At 50.4% G+C, this 19,683-nt stretch overlaps 1 protein-coding gene across 13 annotated transcripts in view; it reads right to left on the bottom strand.

The window, feature by feature from the left end:
* DLGAP4 (DLG associated protein 4) overlaps positions 1 to 19,683 on the bottom strand; it is a 132,284-nt gene that overhangs the window by 35,444 nt on the left and 77,157 nt on the right. Inside the window, exons 1-2 of one of the 13 annotated variants that reach the window (XM_070485873.1) lie at positions 8,793 to 8,905; positions 5,734 to 5,930 (exon numbers count right to left, since the gene is read on the bottom strand). The exons of 6 other annotated variants lie outside the window; for them this stretch is intronic. The gene's annotated coding sequence lies outside the window, so the exon portion shown is untranslated. Of the gene's footprint in view, positions 1 to 5,733; positions 5,931 to 8,792; positions 8,906 to 10,719; positions 11,079 to 12,341; positions 12,604 to 19,683 lie in introns of those variants that run through there. 6 more of the 13 variants (XM_070485871.1, XM_070485872.1, XM_070485874.1 and 3 more) reach the window with 6 other exon arrangements.

Here is a 19,683-nt window from a genome sequence, read left to right as displayed (position 1 = left end):
TTGTCTTTTTCACCTACCAGATAGGGACCCTGAGTATCTAAGATAAGTTCCTGAGGGTGGGGACCCTGAATATCTCATACAATACCAGGGCGAACACACGGCTGTGTTCCATAAATATTTGTTGAATGAATGAACAAATCCCTATTTGGCAGTTGGGTAAAGTAAGGCTCAGAGAAAGAGAATGATTTACTCCTGACTCAGAGCTGGAATCTAACGCCCAGAACTGTGGCTTTGAGCTCACTTCAGGTCAGCCACCAACACACACGCACACACACTCTCTATAGGAACACAATTTGGTGGGAGGTAAAGCCTTGAGCAACTCTGCCTGAAGATGGGCAATGAGGCCATGGGAATGAGCCCAAGAAACCCTAAACACTGGATATCAGAAATTATTTGAAAAATAACCATTTCTGAAAGGTGGCAGAGGAAGAAACTAAGCAGTGCTGGCCTGGGAGGAGAGACAATTATCACTGATGTTTTACAGATGAGAAAACAAGCTTTTACTTTCAAGAGTGGCAGCGTAGAAAAGCTCTGCTCTGTGAGGCCAGGAAGCCAGGTGCGAAACTCAACACTGGCCACGGTGGCCTGTATACCTTGCATGGGGCCTGATCCTTTCTGGGCCTTAGTTTCTCCAGATGTAAACTAAGCGAGTTGACCTTGAACGGGGGTCACAAATTCAAATGTTTACAGGAGACCAGGCATCTAACCCCTCTGTCCCACAGCTGCCATGTGGAGACCTGGGTGAGAGAAGCCAGAAGTCTGGACTTAAAAAAGTAAATAAATAAAACCTCTAAAATTTTAAATTCAGAGTTCTAAAAAAACACTGTGGAAGTACCTGCCTGCCAGCTAACAAGGCCTGTGGCACACTAGTTTGTGACTGCTGGAGCAGTTGCCCTCAGGCCTCCTTGCTCCTTCTGGAGCCCCATCCCCTCTCCTGCTGCACCACAGAAGCCTGTTTATAAGAGACTCCCCTCTGGAAAGGGAGGAGATCCTTGGGAACCTTGAAACTGAGGCAGCCAGGAGGCACTTCTGGTGGTGTCTCAGGTCCAGCTGAGCGAAAGCAGAGAAAGCCCCTTCTGGTTGGCAGGCCAGGTCTGGTTTCAGGCTCTCGGCACCAGGGCACAGGTGGCAGGAAAGCCTGATCTGGAGTACAGATCGCTACTCCCTTTCATGGGCCTGGGGCAGCTGCCGGAGAGGGACCTGCTCGGTTGCCAGAGCAACACCCTCTGCCTCCGCCAGAGACAGCTGCTCCTTGGAAGCACTGTTCACATCCCAGTTGGGGTCAAGGGTGTGAGGGGGTTCTGTCTTGACATGTTTGGCCAGAGGGGCTGGAGGATGGGGTTAAGCGATGCCTTCCAGATGGACCTACAGTTCAGGTCAGCTGGTTCTCAGAGAATGGGAAGCTGCTGGTCGGGAGACTTCACAAGCTCCATGGCATCTGCCCTGTCAGGACATAGACAAGCCCCTGTTCCTGGGGTCCTCATGCAGCGTTTGACAATTTCCTTTCATTGGGTTAGATGGTGGCAGCCTTTGGCTCTGTTGGCCATGGGGGCAGAGGCCTAGCGCCCCCTGCACCAGAACCCCAGCATATGGAAGAAAAAGGTGCCCAGTCCTGCCTACGACCACTGCTGCCCACTGCCCTTCCTCAAGCCCTTCTCTTCCAGTGGTCTGGACACTCCAACCTCCTGACCAGAAACAGAAACACTAGAACTCCTGACATGGATTTCCCAGTCACCCAGGACTTCCCCAGCTTGACTAAGTCTCACTACAGCCTCAAAGTAAAGCTCAGAGAGGTGAGACCACTTGTCTGAGCTCACACAGCTAGCTGATGGGGCACTGGGGTTGGAATGAGGATGTGGAGCCTCCAAATTCCAGGGTCTTAGGAGATAGTAATTCCAGTGATTTTCAAACCAGGTTCTGAGGGGCCCCATGGGGGCCCTGGGGAAGGCTTATTGACTTCTACCCCACTCAAGGTCCCTCAGAGCAGCTCCATTTTCCTTTTTTTCCCCATATGGAATCCCCACCTGGTATTTTGAGACCCACTAGACTTATTCAACCTCCTCATGGTAAAAACAGAGAAACTGAGGATCAGAATGGCAATGCACTCCCTGAGGAAGAGGTGGCAGAGCAGGGACCCTTGCCCAGGGCTCTGAAGGTGGGTGTGTTCCCTGTTCCCCCTAGACTAAGAAAGGCAGATGCCGTCAGGTTCCCCAGCTTGGAGACCACCAGCTCTGGGCATTCAGGGAGGCACCCACCTGTGGCTGAGCCCCACCTCCCCCAGCACCTGACCAGGGGACCCCAAACAGCATGCTGTTTCTCAAAAACCATTTCCACCATTACTGCAATGGTATCCAGGAAGCAACCTGTGAGACAACATTCACCCCTCACTCATTCTGTGCTGGAATCTGCCACAAATGTTGTCTTATTTATCCTTTGAGACCCGCCTGCAATGTCAGCTCAGCCAGCACCTCTGCTCAGAGGCCGAGGCCCCTGCCCAGGACACCTTATTACCACCACCTCTGGGAGTCCAAGCTTTAAAGAGATGCCAGCTTCCAAGCTGCAGTTACGGAATCATGATTTTCTCATTCTACATTAAAGCTATAACCACTAGTAGGGAGTGCTGATGATGGCCAGGGTTACAGGGCTGCTATGGCTCCAGCCCGATGCAAAACTTTGATGTGTACAGCCCTTCTCTGGCCTGGTGGGGGAGTGGGGGATGGAGAATCTAAGATTTGGCTTTTCAAGTGCTGGCTCTAGCATGTGGACCTCGTTGCTGCCTTCTGAAAGCCATAAGATCCCAGGAGCCCAGCCTGGAAAGCACTACTCAGAAAGCGCCTCAAAAAACTACCCTCACTTCTGGAGGGCTGACTTCAAACCCTGGTGATGGGTCACAAAAGCTTGGCTTTTTACAAGCTGTCATGGGCCCCTGCATCCACTGTGCAAAGCCAGACACTACCAGGCCCCACGCAGCTCGATTGCTGGCCTCTTTCATCATTCTGAATGACCAAGCGGATCCCAGAATAGAAAGGCGGTGTTAACAGGTTCATTCACTGTGCCTGGAGTGACAGGTGGTATATCAGGTGACAGAATCAGGAGCCAAGAACCCTGGGCAGCCAAGAGATGGGATGAAATGAACAGTGCAGAACTGAATGGGGAAAATGGTGAGTTCAGTTCAGGTCAGCAAGGCAATGCCGCCTGTTTCAGTGCCAGGCCTGGGGACAGAGACACAAGAAGGGAGAAGGCCCAGTCCTCAGAGCCTATATTAAGATCTCAAGTTTGGGATCCCAAGTTAGACAATTACACGAGAGAGCAGCACATGTCGGAAAAGGCTCCAGCTGACCACAGACATGGTCTGAGGCTGCACTAACAGAGAAATGAAGGATCAGGGAGGGGGTCAGCCCCCCCCCGAACTCTGGATAATGTTGTGGGTACTGTTGCCAATTCTGGACAAGGGACATTGCCAAACTGGAATCTGATGAGAAGAGGGCAATTTGCAAGAGGAGAAGTCTCAAATCCATCCCATTACAACATGTGCTTATTTACAGAGGGGAAGCCATGCATTGGGCCCTGGGGGCACTAGGGACCCAGGATGAGTAGTCCTTGTCCTCAAGAAAGTCACAATAAAGTGATGAAGTGGCAATGAAATGCTCCCTCCACTGACTGAGCATAGCCACATGGAGTAGTGCATGAGAAAGCCTGGGACGGACTGAACAAGAGTGCTTTGACTAATCAGTGATGTCTGTCGCAGATTTGCCACAGACGGGGTGTGACACATGTACCCCATGAGCTGTGCCTGGTCTAACAGGAGGGAGCGCTTGGAAAGACTGGAAAAGAGAGGCAACTCAAAAAGGCATGGCTGCTGTCCCCAAATACCTAGAAGATGGTCACATAAACACATGGTTCAGGTCGTCACCCCACAATAAGAGGGGGGATGGGAAGGTGCGGGCTGTTAAGGGGAAACAGATTTTGCCTCATTATAAGGAAGTGGTTTCTCATGGGTGGAACTACCAAGAAGGTAGCCAGCAAGGCTGGACACAGGCACAATGGATGCCAGGGAGGGACTCAAGATCCCATGGAGATGACCTTTAAGATTCCTTCCAGGCCTGAGATGTTTATTCTTTCTTTGTCTTCCTACTTCACACCCAGTTCTGGATGTGACATCAGACATCATTTTTGTGTGTATGACATTCATAGTTCAAATTTTTTTTTTTGTCTCCAGAGAATTGTGATCAACAAGCAGAAAAAAGAAAGAAGAATGTTCATATAGCCTAGCTACGTGGGAAATGTGAGGACTAACACCAGGGCCTCAGTACCATCAGGGTTTAAGACGTCTTCATCTGGGAAATCTGGCAGCACAGAACCCCTGTCTGAGATAGTAAACCCATCCTTAGAATATGAGATCAGCTGACACTTGTCCCCCCCACCACCCCATACTTGCTACTGAGCTACAGAAGCAGCCTGCAGGTGAGGAGTCCGAGTGTGAGCACTGGTTCCCGCATTCACTCACTGTACGACCTAGGCTCCCTGGGCCTTTCTCCCATGTATAGAATGAGAACAATACTGGCTTGCCCTGTCCGCTGCGCCAGGACTGCTGTGAGAGTCTCATGAGAAGACAGGTGGAAAGGGCTTGGCAGGTGAGAAACTGTCATTACAAGTGCTTGAGGGGCCCACATATCTCCTGAGCAAGGAGCCCACAATCCCAGGCCTTCCAGGGACTCTGCAGGCCAGAGGCTGGGGATTTCTGGCCTGGGACATATCCTTCCAGTGCCCTGCCTGAGGGCCCACAACCATCCACCCTCCCCATGCCACGCGTGCATCACTGTTCTAACATTTTAGAGTAGTGACCCATGGGCATCCCCGCCTTGCCAAGTACCCCTCTAACTTCTCTCCACCACCCTCCTCATGCCAGGCTCTCAGCTTCCAGGCCTTTGCACCAGCTGCTGCTGGCCTGCAACATCCTTTCTCTTTCCTAATTCTGCCTCCTCCTTCAGGTCTCAGTTCCAGCATTACTCCCTCCAAAAAGCCTTCCCTGACTGACCCCTGGCCCCTACTCTGGCTCCCCTCACTGTGTCACTACCCTGTGTTCAGATGTCCCGTGGGCCCTTGCCATCACATTATAACAGGCCTGTTCACTTTTCTACTTCTCCCTTTGATTTTATTTATTTATTTTTCCTTTTTCTCCCCCAAACCCCCCAGTACATAGTTGTATATTCTTCGTTGCGGGTCCTTCTTGTGGCATACTTCTCCCTTTGGACCCTGGGGCCCTGGAGGCAGGACCAGTGGTTCCCATCCCTGTGGCCCCAACCCCGGCCTAAGAAGAGATGCCTAAGCAAATGCTTGCTGACACTTTTGAGGTAGGACCCCATCTCTAACCTCACCCCAAAAGTGGTATAGGCCTGCAGGGCCCTCCCTCAGGAAGACGTTGAGGATGCAGCAAGTAGAGAAGAGTCTGTAAGAGGAGACTTGGCAAGCAGCAGACAGAGGCGCTGGGACAAGTCGTGAATACAAGCTTCCCCCTCACGCCCCGGTATCCTTCCCTACTCGATTCTTCTCCTAGCCACCTCTGAAAGCACAACATGGTGACATTTGGGAAGGTCTCTTTGACAGAACACCTACCCAAGGAAAGGTCACCAGCCTCCCCACCCTGTCCACAGAGCCCTGCCCCCGCAATGGCACAGTATAAGGCAAACTGTAAGAACTGGCTGAATATTAGTGGCTAATAGGCATAGTTACCGGTGTATATCCTCTGCTCAGGAATCGGTGGCTACTGCCGTGGCCCAGTCACTGTCCGAGGTCCTTACAACTGCATCCTATATTTGATCCCCACAAGGAGATGTTTTCACCATCTCCCCTTGTGCTGCTGAGGAAATGCAGGCTCAGAGAGGTTGAGGGATTTGCTCATCATCACACAGCAAGTCACGTTCTATCTGCTGAGTACAAACCCTACAGGTTTTAATCGATAGAACCCAACCTTCAGGGCATCCAGTCTCACAAGTAATAAAAATACAAGCTTGCTGACAAGCATGACTGACATATACATTCCTACAAAGCTTAGAAGCTGCCATAAAAGACAGCTTGGTCTCCTCCTCCTGCTGGCGGAACCTGACTGAAGTGCACTTTCACAAAGACCTCAAGCCCAAACCAGCATCCCAAAGAGCACCTGCAGCAAGCAGACTTTACCTTGACAACTTCTACCCCTCTGAGCTGCTCCGCCTCGATGTTTTTGCAAGCATGCTAATCACCTCCCCAGGCTTTGGGCTGTCCTGCCAGACTCTTTTCTGCTCTCACAAACAGACCTGTGACATCACTTGCCCCTCAAACAGTCCCTTCCCCTCCCAGGACTGCCACCCCTCTGTAAAAGCTGGGGACTGCACTAGGTTGGGGACGGCATAGGTTCCAATGGGTGTGCTACTTCTAGTTGATGGGTAGTACCTGCCTGTGTTAAGAAGGATCCTCAAGCTGTGTCTAGGCTGAGTGTGAGCGTCATGATTGATCGGTGCTGTCTGCCATGGGCCTAGTACGGGAAGTAACTGCCAAGCACAAGGTGTTTGTTGTCCCTGGGCAAGACGGTCACCATGAAATGCTTTAGGACTCTATTCCCATGATGCAGAATCACTTCCTTGATTCCCCACTAAAGCCTTTACTCCTCGTCCTTCCTTGCAGGCCCATCAACATCAGAGCTTCTTGGACAATGTTTTAAATCCAGTAAGACGGGAAAACGACCATCTGTTTTACAGACTACTGTCCTTCAAAAGACTGACCAACAAGGAACCCCAATAGCTGCAACTTAGAGAGTGAGGGTGGCTGGGTTTCAGCCCAGTTTTATCACTTAAGTGCTGAATGACCTTGGGCCAGTCACTTTACTTCTAAGTCTCTGCTGCTTTTTCTGTAAAATGGGGATCAGAAGCCCTGTTTTCCTTGCATTTAACCCTATCTGAACACTGTGCTAGGATTCTCAAGGCTCAAAGGGAAGTCCATTATCTGACTCAGAGATTTTGGGATGCACACATGACAGGAAGTATTGTCCATTTCTCAGAAGAGGAAGCTGAGGCTGAGAGAGATGGAGGGACTTGGGCCAAATCCCACAGTAAGTAGCTAATTGAGAACTTATGCTAAATTATGATTAAATTCACAGTCCTCCCCATCCTGTTAGCCCACCTCCACAGGGGAGATGTGGCCAGGCTCCATGCAGCCACCGTGGCTTTGGAACCAAGGCTGCCTCTGTGGAAGAAGCCCTCCCAGGAGATGATGAGTCTTTTAAAGACTCTGCTGGAACACAGCCACGGAAAGCTCAGAGTTGCAGAGTGCATTAACTTGGAGAATTCATCACCATAAAAACAGTTAATTATTCAGAGACATCATCTACTGCCCCTTTCAAATATACCTCCTTAAAATGGGCTGGAGAATGAGGTACCTGGAGCAGTCAAACTCACAGAGACAGAAAGTAGGGGCTGGGGGAGGGGGGAACTGGAAGTTGTTGTTTAATGGGTAAGAGTTGCAGTTTCGCAAGATGAGAAAGTTCTGGAGATAGATGGAGGTGATGGTTGTAAAATAATGTGAGTGTGTCTAATGCCACTAAACTGTACACTTAAAAATAGTTGAAATGGTAAATTTTTATGTGTATTTTACAATGAAAAAAAAAGGGCTAGTGAGGAGTCCACTGGGGAATTCTCTACAAATGAGCCCCAGTTATCAAATTGCTTTGAATTTTTTCACCCCAAATCCAAGAGTCACAGAATGAAATATTTAAAACTACTCTAAGCATGAAGTTTTTGATTTCTGATTTGAGTTGAATGTATATATGAGCAGGGGCTGATCTATAATCTGCCTACAATCTCTTTCCTAAGATTCAGGAAATAGAAATAAAAGAAAAGGAAAGAACTCAAATAGAAAATAAAAAAGATTGGAGGCCTACAAGGACAGTGATCAATTTTTCAGCATCACAAAACCTTGGAAAGGGGATGAAGGGAGACTGTGTGAAGAAAAACAATTTAAAACTTAAAAAAAAAGAATTAACTATAATTATCTCGTGTGACTATAGAAAATAGAAAAAGTTGTTCTAATCGTATTGCCCTAACACAATTACTATTATATCATTCTACACCAAAACTTTTTAACTGTAATCACTTTGGAATGGCAACCTTGCTAAAAAGAAATAGAAACTTCTGCCCTGGCCTTATTAAACAGAGGGAATGTGGTAGAATAGAAAGAACAGTGAACCAGGACTTCAAATCTTGATTAAGCGGTGTGACTTTGGTCAAGTCACTTCACTTCTCTGTTTCATCACCTCTAAAAACTGCAACCTGCCTCCCTCAGCAACAGAGGCAACACGGCTTTGTGGACTGTGAAGTAGTATGAGAACGGAAGTTAGCAATAAATAGGGAGGGCTGAAGAAGCCATTTCTTGAGGACTTATGATCAATATGAAAGCCAATAACAAGGTAAGTATTCAGAAGTTCTGATGCTAGTTTTAAGACAAAATCACTTGTAGTACTTTCATTATCACACCTCTTAATTCAGTGACACCTCGGGCTCCTACAGGGTGAGCAAAGCTGCTTGCCTGAGATCTAACCAGGCTCACAGAGACCAGTGAGGTCCTGCCTGTATCTTCCCTCAATACCTTCCACCTTTTGACCCCCACTGCTCCTAGGCTGCCCCTGACTACCTCCTTGCTGTCCTCCACCTCACCCTCCCTGAAATGCGTCCCCATCCTCTCTGAATCGGTCCCTCTCAGCACCTGTTTGTCTCCGTGAGGGCTTATCTCAATTAGACAGTATCTTTTGTCTCTGTTACCTGCTTGCATGGGGACTCCAAGCTGGAGGGCAGCCCCACGAAGAAAGAGACCAAGTCCGTCTTGTTCCCTCCCCTCCCTGGGCTCAGCACCTGGCACTCTGAGCACAAGAATGGCTGACTGTTTGGAGAGAGAAGCGGAGGTGGGGTGGGAGGAGGGAGGGGCTGGCTGGGGTGAACCCAAATCCTCTTCCCCTGCATTGTCCCTACGCACTGCTGCACATGCCCCTTTGAGGAAACTGCTGGGGCAGCAGCAGTGGCAGCCGTGCCTTTATAGGTGCTGTCAGACAAGCCCCGCTCCTCCTACCCCCACCGGCAGTGCAGGCCGCAAGCAGACACCTCCTGACTGCTACTACGCCCCTGTGCAGGGCAACAGCCACGTCAGGAAGCATGGGAAGCTTGGGAAGGCAAGAGTTCCAGGAGCGGCTGGAACTATTAAATCTATTCACAGCACACTCAATAACGGGCTCATCACGGCCCCAGAAGGAAAGTGCCCCCATGGAGTGATGACCCTGCAGAGAAAAACCCTGGCTCTGAGTGCGCTGGACTCTGATGGCCCTGGGCAGCCCTCTCTAGCCTGATCTCAGCTCTCCTGGCCCTGGACAGCCGGCCGCTGCCTTCTCTCCTCAACCCAGGGCACCCCCCACCCCCCTGGCATCCTCCCCTCCCCCATCCAAGGTATCCTCCCTTCAATATCTCCATCCACCTGGAGCCCACCCAGCTTTTGAGGTCCTGAAGGTCCCCTCCTCTCTAAAGCCTGCCTTGGTTCACTCCATATTCCCCATTAGAGCCCTGCAGTCAACAAACAGCCATCAAATGACTGACAGGCCTGCAAACACCCCACCTCGTCCACCTACATCTTTCCAGGCATGGGACATCGACAGTCTACATATTGTACTAAATATTGTAAGTCTTCTCTCTTCCCTTGGGTATCAATAAGAGCAGCAGCTAACAGTGCTTAAATGCTTCCTCTGTACCAGACACTGTGCTCAGTGCTTTGTACACATTCTCTCTCTTGTCCCCATGCTGACACTAATGTCAGGTAATATTATCATCTCTATTCTGCAAGTGAAGAAACTGAGGCCCAGAGAGGTTAAGCAACTTGCCCAAGGTCTCACAGCTCTAGATGGCAGCCAGGATCTGAACTCCAGCAGTCTGACTCTAGAGCTATACTCTTAACCACAGGTATGCAGGACTTTTGGGGTGTGGGCTTCTCCCCACTGTGCCCAGCTCAGGTGTACACAGTTGGGCATTATAAATGCCAGCTTTCTGCATTCCATAGGAGCAGGGCGGCCAGGTGTGGTCACCAATGCAGTCATTCAACAACAACTTCCAGATCATCCACTGTGTGCTCAGCCTGTGCCCTCGGGGAGTGGATTTGAACCACAAGGGCTCTGTGCTTGGGGACCTTTGTGATTGTGCAGAGGAGAAGAAAGGTACACAAAAATCATATTTGTTGAAGCCACAAAACTGATATCATATCTGCTTTGTCAAGTCTGAAAATTTCCTTAGACAAAGCACAGAGAAGCAGGAACTTACGACCCCAGCTAGTTAGATAATAGCTAATCTTCGAAATACACAGGCCAACCAAACTGGGTGTTATGATACCCTCTCAGTAGCTTCCAAGGGACCCAAATCGATTCAACTGAGCAGCAGAGCTAGAAGGAACTCCCTCCAGCCTGAGAAACAAAAAGGGAATCTGAGGTCCAAAGCCGGAAAGGGTCTTGCCTGAGGCCACCCACCAACTGAACAAGAAGCCAAGGGTCCTGCTTCCCCAACCCCTATCCTCTCCAAGTCCCTGGGACTGGACCCAGGGCAAAAAGGCTTTCAGGCCATCTGGGTCCTTAAGACACCACTGGGGGTTGAGGTAAGCGCCTATAGCAACCAAGTTTAAACGTCTTCACGGGGAAGACAGGGCGCTAGCTCTTACCTCAGGGATTGTGGAACTGTTCTGTGAAAGCTAGACTCGGGAGGCCAGGACGTCTTTCCCACGCCAACACAGGCCCAGCTCCAGCTCAGCCCTGCCCCGGAAGGACAGGAGTTTAAAAGGCAGTAGCTCCTCACCTGGGGCCACACCCGGGGAAGGCTGACTTCACCAGTGAACCCGTCTGACTACCCGGCTCCCAGACAGACCAGCAGGGCTGCAGCGTGGCGCCTCTCCCTGTGGGGCCCCACCCGGACCCCACCCAGCCAGGCCTCCAGAACAACGGTAGGAGCCGGTGGGAAGAGGCCAGCTCCCCTTCTAGTAAGGCCAGCTCGGCCTAGGTCCCTCAGGGCCCACCCCAGCCTGGGCTGGGTCTGAAGCAGCTGCTTCCTGCTTTGTCTTTTTCTTTCACTTTGGTTTTTAACCCCAAAGTGAAACTAAAGAACGGCCGATGTGGGAAAGACAGTGACAGGTAAGGCTTGGGAGGACTGAACGCCTGGCTTCTAATGCCGTAAAGCTGCTGACTCACTGGGAAACTTGGAAGGAGGCCTTCAACTCCAGGCCTCAGTTTCTCCACAGATAAAATGGGAGCGAGGAACTAGGCAAGTGATTTTAAACATCATTTTAAACTAGAAAAATGATAGAACTTCCCCTTCCGCATCCCTGCCACCACCAAAGACCGAAAAGGAGCTGCGGAAATGACCTGCGGGGGGCTGGAAGGGCCTTCCTGTTGGCTTGAAGGAGGAGGCAAAACCCTGGCTGCAGTGCGAAGACTCCTGGTCTCCCTGTCTCTCCCCTGCCTGTCAACTGAATCCCTTTATCTTGAGTGGCCCTGGAGTCCCAGCAGCCCAGGGCAGAGGAAATTCAGGAATCCCCCAGGCACCAGCCTGACCCTGTCTTGCCATAGCAGAGGAGACACCCACCAGCAGCTGACTGAAAACTCCCAGCCCGAGGGCTGACCTGGCCATCTGCTATGACAGATAGCAACCCACCCAGGACCGGTCCAAACTTCAGACTCTGCTGACCCTAGGGTACCTAGCAGTGTCTAGCTAAGCCCACTGTAATCTGTTTTACAGTATTTTCCCACTGGCTGGTTTACCAAATCTTCCCACTAGCCTGACGACCCGAGAAAAGCAGGGATGAGCCTTCCCACCTTTCAGACTAGGAAAACTGAGGATCAGAGGAGGACAGGGACAGAGTGGCCAATCCAGCACTGGATTCAGGAGCTCAGTAAATATTTACTGGACAAAATGAGCTCACTGGCCCAGCCGTTGCCAAGCAGGTGCAGCATGCGCCAGAGAAGCGCAGGAGGGACACGACATGGGTGGGTGGGTGTGTATGTGTGTGTGAGACACTCACCTGGGTGTGCATGTGTGACATACCTCTCCCTGGAGACCAAGTCACATACAGGCCCGAGGTACCTATAACAGGTCCCCTCCCCCCCAATCCTGGCTCCATTCTTGCTATCCCTCCAGCCCATTTCTAATCCAGCCTCCTTCCCTCTCCGGGCTGGATTAGAATAGTCGGTTCTTAACAAGGAAATGAATTTGAATCCAGGGGTGGGGGCAGGATACTTTAAAAAAAATATATACATTTTCAGAATGCAAAAGAAGGCAATTTGAAAATACCTAACAAAATTTTAGCTGTACAGATTCTTCAAGATAGCAGTTCCACTTGCAGGACTGGCTCCCAGAGCTGTGCACACACATGCACATGGACACGCGGGGAAGAGCACCTGCTGCAGTACTGCCCACAGCAGCAAGACTGGGAACACCCTGGACACCCCTGCGTAGAGGACTGGACACACAACCAGGGGTCCATTGATGACGGACTGCCACATGGTCATGGAAAAGCAGGCAGTGGACCTGTGTGTGTCCACAGGGAAGAGCCTACAACAAACAGACTTGTGTGAAGACGACAAGGCACAGAACAGCAGGTAGGGAACAGGTCACCGTTTGCGTAACAAAAAGGGATGTTGTTGACACAGCTGCCTAGATATGCAGAGCATTTCTGGAAGGAAACGGCAAGACTGTTCACAGTGGCCACCTAGGAGCCTAGGTGGGAGAGAGACTAATTTTTCACTGGGCACTTTTCTACGAAGTTTGAAATGTTTAACCACATACATGTATTACTTTTTCAATAAAAATATAATTTTTACACACAAAAAATAACTCCAGCAAAATAAACCCAGAGAAGCCTCAGGCATCAGACTCCCTGGGGGAAGGGCCCAGGCACCTGGATTTTGAAGTCTCCTCAAGGACTGCCTGTCTAGCCTTATAGCACATGTGGTCAGCAGCTGAGAGTAGACAGAGATGGCCTGGACCCCACAGAGCTCTGGGTGGGGAGAAAGCATCGAGGAAGACTCAGGAAAAACTTGGCCTTGAGACATAGGAAAGATTTGAAGAGGGCTTTGAATGTCAAACAGGTACAGCTGGGAGGGGAGGGTTCCTACCTGAAGGACAAGGGAAATTAAGTCAGGCTGGTAAGACAGAGGAAGGGGAAGGAACGTGTCTCTCGATAGTGATCCTAGCAAATCCTTTCCCCTCCTCTGCTTGGTTCCCACTCACAGGAAGTGAGTGGGTTGGGCCAGAGTCCTTTGCAGACCAGATATCCCAGGATCTGCCTTTATTTCAATTCATTTAGTATTAAAGGAGGCAGGGAGGGTCCCCAGCTCAGCAGATGGCCACAAAGCTCCACACCTGTGCAGACTGTAAATCAAATATTTGGAGGCTGCAAAAAATTCAGGCCAGGATCTTAGGTGCAGCAGCCCTTGAGCGACTTCCCCCAGGGAAGAAGGAACCGGCGGCCTTCTGTTGAGATGCCCTTCCTCAACTTCTTGTTAATAATTAAGTCATTCCTGAAGACTTCTTGTGTCACTTTGAAGTTCAGTTTGCAGAGACTTGCTGCCTTGGCTTTCTTTACTATGATACTCTAGGCTGAGGGCTCACAGGCTACACTAGTCTAGATCTAAGCCAGACTACAGGGATCTGCAGTGGAAAGAGCCCAGGGTGGGGGTCAGGAGCGCTGGGGGGGATCCTGGCCAGACCTCAATGATACTGTGGACTCTGGGAGGTCAGAAACTAAGTCTCTAAGACTGCTCTGCTTGCCACTGTGTCCCCAGGGCTAGCTCACCACCTGTCACACAGCGGGCATTTAATAAATACTTGTTGAATAAATGAGCAGCTCAGCCAGTGAATCCCGGAGTGACCTGGGTCAAGTCACTTTCTGGAAAATGAGAATGACAAGAACACTAATGACCTCCTAGGGTTGTATAAGGATCTACTGAGATAATGTGGATGAAAATGCTTTGCAAATCAAAAATAGGCTAAACAAATATTAAGGATCCAGAACCAATGTGAAAACAAAATAAAAAGAATGAATATACATGAGAATGATCAAATTTACGAGAAAGCACCTGGCAAATGGTAAAGCATTAATCAAATAAATTACTACAGCTGAAAGGGACAGCACAGGTCATTCTAGTCCACTGTTCCAATGTCCAAATGATAGTTCTCAGGCTGTGTCTGTTCCAAAGGAGTACAAAAATCCATCAAAACCTTTGTCTAGATATTGGTATGAAAAACACAGGTGCAGTTACAACTGTACCCTGCGTACAGCTAGGCTCAGAGAGCATTTGCCACACAGAGCAGAAGGGCTGGTCAAGCCATCAGTTCCCTAGCTGCACACTGGGATCAACCACTGCTGCCTCCTACAGTAAGTCCCAGGCCCCTGTCGCTTCCCTCTGCCCAATGGGTATCCCTGGCTGCAGCCTGGAAAATGGGAACTGGGTGGGCTTCATCACCTGGCTCTCCTGTACTAAGAGTACCTCCGGACAAGTCCCTTCCTGCCTTTGTGGGTGACTGATTCCTCTGGCTGGGCCAGGGCACACCCCTTCTGGTGGGGCTGGCTGAGAATCCCAATGGGCCCAGTCGTGGATATGCCCGTTGTTGGACTAGACACATATGAGACCCAATGCTGGAGGTTGCTCACAGCCTGGCGAGTAAAATTGCTGATGTAAAGGGCCCCTTATTTCTCTGACTCTCCTACCCTGAATAAATTCTAAGCTGGCACCCAGCTCCAGCCTTCCAGATCTTTAGAAAGCAGAGGTTTGTGGGCTGTAGGGGATGCATTTCCATGCCCCCAATTCAAGGTGCAAGAAGGCTCAGATTCCTGGGACCTGAACAGTACAAGTTTCCTTTCCAAGAAGCAGAGCCGAACTGTGGGAAAAGCCAGAGTTTACAGTCAGCCAGCCTTGGGTCTGAGCCACATGTTCCTTATCTGTAAAACGGGGATGGTAAGTCCACCTGCCTCAAGCTTGTTGTAAGGATTTCATCAGAGTGCCTGTGGGGGCCCCGGCACAGAGCCTGGCATGGTGCAGGTGTACAAGCAATGTGCTCAGACTGTTACTTCCTGCCCCAAAGCAGCAACACCCAACATCTTTTCCTCTGGCCCATCAGGCCCCCAGCGGGCTCTTCTCAGGGACAACTGGCCATTCCCACTCCCACAGGCTCCACCAGAACCTCGCCCTCTTCTTTCATCTGGATGCTTGCAAAGCTTCCTCCCTGTCCTCATTTTCATTCATTCAGCCTGATTCATCTTGAAAAAATCCTCCAGTTGTGCTACCCCTGCTCTAAAACCATCTATGGCTCCCCAAAGTCTCTGCTTTCAGCTGATGTTCAACATGACTACAACCTGCTGGCTCCTCCAAGATTTTCCCTGATGCACCAGCAAAACTAGTCTACTCTGTTTCCCTAAATACGTGCTTACCTTCCACCCCTGCACCTCTGCCTCTGCACAAACCATTCCCCGAATGTCAGCCCCACCCTCTGTCTCTGCAAATCCAGCCCCCTCAAGAGGGCTCTTGTTTTCTCTGGCTCACACTCAGTTCTTCCTTCTCAGACAATGCTTTTCCTCAGCAGACGCTTAATTACAGACTGTCACACAGTCTCTTATAATTGTAGGCCTTGTCTCCCTCATCACAGCGTAAGTTCCCAGGGGCAAAGGCCCTGTCTGTCTGTTCTTTCCCATCCTCTCAGAGCCTGGCCCAGGGCTGGGAGGGCAGGCCCCTGGTCAGAAAGTGTTTTCCAAGCCCAATTCAGCTCCAGACTGTGCCAAGTCTAGCTCTGATCACTTGGGACCACTTCTCTTGCTCTTGTCCTGTGAATAAACTGTTCACTGGCCAAACCAGACCTTGCCACTCCAGCTCTCCACCAGGCCAGCAACGTACAGAAACGAGGGAGAGCTGCGTGGGGAGGCAGGGCTATGGCTCTCGCCTGGCCTGGCATGGTCTTGCTCTGTGATCCCAGGCATGTCCTTGTCCCTCCCCTTCCCCGGACCTGCTTCCTTACTGTGAAACAAGAAACAATAATCTTTTAGCTCCACAATATGGATTTTACTTGTCTTTAAGGTGGTCTTGGTTCCCAGGAGTGGGGGGTGCGGGGGAACTGGCTGATTCTAACACAGGCTGAGGGATGGGAAGGAGCCCTAGCCAGGACTGGGAAACCCGGGAACCCGAGAGGCGCTCAAACCTCATCAACCTCACTGAATTCTTGTTGACGACGGGATGGCATTCCTGCCCAAGTGTTCAGTTGCACTGCCATCACGCTGGCCAGGTCTGACAGTGTCTGCTGCCAGGGCTAAGCAGAAGGGTAACTTGCTTTTGGAAACAACCTGTCCTGCCCAAAACAAAGACGATGACGAAGGGCCAGTCCCTCACCTGTAAAATGGGGATAAGATTGACACCTATCATAGGATTGTTGCAGTAATGCAGTGAGAAGATGCCATGAACCACTTAGCACAGTCCCTGACGCCCAGGAACAGCAGTGTAGCGTAAGGTTCTCATTTCTTGAGGGGCCTTGACTACATGAGTTCTCATCCACACAGCAACCTATGAGGTAAGTATTTCCATCTCAATTTGACAGAGAGGAAAACTGAGGCGCAGAAAGTTGATCAATCCAAGGTCACACAGCAGGGACGAGCCAAGCTGTGATACAAAGCCAGGAAACTCTCAGCTCAGCTTCTCCCAGAGCGCAGCCCACAGGCCGTCAGCATCAGACTCCTCCAGAGGGCTGCTTTAAAACGTTGATTCCTGCCTCCAGAACTGCCAAACGAGAATCTCTGGAGATGGAGTTCAAGAACCTCAACTTCATAACGATGAGGAATCTAAATTTTATATATGAGAAAACTGAGGTACAGAGAGGTGAAGGGGCCTGCCAAGGACACATCTTCAGTAACTATGAACCTGGAACTGAATTCACAGTCTGACTCCAGAGGCAGCAATCAGAGACTTCCTAGAGGTGGTGGCATTTGACCATGTGGACCTTGAAGGGAAGAGAGGGCACTAGAGGGGGAAGGTAGAGCACAAATAAAGGCTTGGAGCAGAAAAGGCCAGGCAACTACTACTTAGTGTGCCCTCCCGACCCCTGGGGAGTGAAGATATACCTATGGAGCCACCGCTGCAGCCTCCCCCCTGGGAGAGACAGTCCTGAGCCCATCTGAGCTTCCAGGAGGAAAGCCTGTCACATGTGGTGTCTGCAACCAGCAGATCTCTGGCAGTGGCCCTCTGGGTGTGTCTGGTTGCTGCTCAGGATGAGAAAACCAAGGAAGATGGTGACTCAGTCCCCACCCAGACTCAAGCTAGTCTCATTTAAATCTGAGATGAGCTCAGAGGCTGGAGAAACGTCAAAACCCCCTCCTTGCAGAACAGATGCCAGACCCAGAGAAGGCAGCCTGAGGGGTAGCCTACCAGGCAGAAGCAATAAATTTGGAGCAACGCTGTGGGTTGTCAGGGAAGAAAAGCCAAGAGGCCTCGGCTCAAGCCTGCCCCAACACCACCAAGCTGTGGGACCCTAAGCATGTGCCTGTCCCTGTCCCTCTCTGGGCCCCCTATTCTTCATTCACCTGTGAAACAGGGAGAACCCCACTGGCTTCTGACTTCCTCCCAAGACTGTTGTGAGGAACAATGATCAGGAAGGAGCCGGGCAGATTACACAAAGCCTCACACAGCAAGTGAGACATTAGAGGATTACTCCTATTATTTTTTAGAACAGCCAGAAGGTGCTTTCCTTGTTACTTGAACCCCAGTCACAGAGGGTAGGGGGAGAGGCTGGGCCTCTGTTTTGTTCCCACAAAAAGAAAAGTGGTCTAGATATCACTGGGAGGTGAAAGTTCACATTTATTAAGGGCCTACTCTGTGCCAGGTGTTTTTTATATATAATCTCACTTAATCATCACTTCAATCCTGCAGTGTAAATATGATTCTCTTCGTTCCAAATGAGGAAACTGAAACCCAAAGAAAGTAACTTGACCAAGAATACACCAGCAGCAGGTGATGGAGACTGATTAAAACCAGGGGTTTGTGGCTCTAAAATCCACACTATTTCTACTCTCTGGAAAAGTTTGTTTAAAAGGCAGAACATGCTTGGTACAGAGGCCTAACTCAAGGACTGCCTTCTCCTGGAAGCCCTTCTGATCCCTCTGCCCTGGCAGGACCTCTCTCCTATGAAACCCCACAGCACATAACCAGCACACGTCTGGCAACAATCAGCACATTCTCCTTCTCATCCTGTGATCAAGCACACTTTTAACAGGGAAAATGAGATGCAGGTACAAACAGGTGACCTTTGAGTTATGTTAGAATCCTTAAATGCCAGAGCTGGAAGCACCTAAGAGACTATGCCATCCAACTCCCTCATTTTTCAGAAGGAAAAATGCAGAGAGGAAAACACTTGTCTGAAGTCACACAGCATCTTAGCATCAGGGCCAGGAATAGAACCTTGGCATTCTGCCTCACAGAAATTCTTTAGGGATTCCATGATTTCAGAATCAGTCTTAGGACAAGGATTATCATTCTCATTTTACAGATAAGGAAGCTGAAGCCCAGGCAAAAGTGGCCTGAGAGTGGGTCAGATGTGGGGACCAGAACCTTGATCCCTCACTTCCAGGCCAGGGACCAAGCCCCCCACCCCTCCCCAGTGTAAAGTAGTCTGCATAGTGTGCCAAGCACAAGCCACCCAAAAAGGTCAATGTTAGAAATTGTCATTATAAACCAGTGGGCAGATGATCCCAGCCTGACAGTGACCTCTTCAGAGGCAGGGCCATGGAACAGGACCCAGGAGTCCTGGCTTGACCCTCTGTGAGTTCCTGGCTTCTCTGGGCCTCATCTCTAAGACAAGTGGGCTACAACAGCTGATCTCATCTGCTCCAAAGTTCTAGGAGATCCTAGGCTCCTTGACAGCAGACCTCAGCTATCTGTGGAGCCTCTGTCAGCTGGGGCCTTTGTTCCCCAACTCCACCGGGAAGCAGGGAAAGCAGCCCAGGGCCTAACTACCAACTGATTGACTTTATTCCCAAGTGCCACTGGCCAAGCAGGGCCCACCCTTAAACAACAATGGGATGGAACATGGAAAATCCAACTGTCTCCCACTACAGACATCCAGCTGAACACATCCTCCTATCTTTACAGACTGACAAAGGGCAACCAGGAATCAAGGCATAAATAAGGGATAGCCTGCTCTCAGGCCTGTCAGAAGGGCAGGTGTATTCCTGAATAGCCAGGTGGCACTGGAGTGGGGGGTAAGGAACCCTGGACTGGGGATTCCCAGGCCGGCATCCCTGTCCCAGCTCTGCCATGAACTGGCTGTGTACCCCGGGCAAGCTGCTTTCCCTCTGTGGGGCTCCCGGTAAAGACAGGCTGACAATTCACAAAACATGTCTACAGATGTTTCATTAGATCTTTATGACAACCCTGTGACGCCCGCACAATTATTCTCTTTTTACAGATGGGGAAACTGAGGCTTGGAGAGGCCAAGGGTCTCACTCAAGGTCACAGAGCTTGAAGCTGGCAGAACCAAGGCCCCAGAGGTCTTAGACAGCCAAACTCAATACGCAAGGATGGTCAGGTTAAGAACAACTTCTCTCTCCCCTCATCCTGACTGAGAGTCTCAGCAAGACCAAGGCAGCACAGGCCCT

Source organism: Equus asinus, chromosome 15, assembly GCF_041296235.1.
Source record: "Equus asinus isolate D_3611 breed Donkey chromosome 15, EquAss-T2T_v2, whole genome shotgun sequence".
Classification (NCBI taxonomy): Eukaryota; Metazoa; Chordata; class Mammalia; order Perissodactyla; family Equidae; genus Equus; species Equus asinus.
This window is presented reverse-complemented; position numbering and strand designations above follow the sequence as displayed.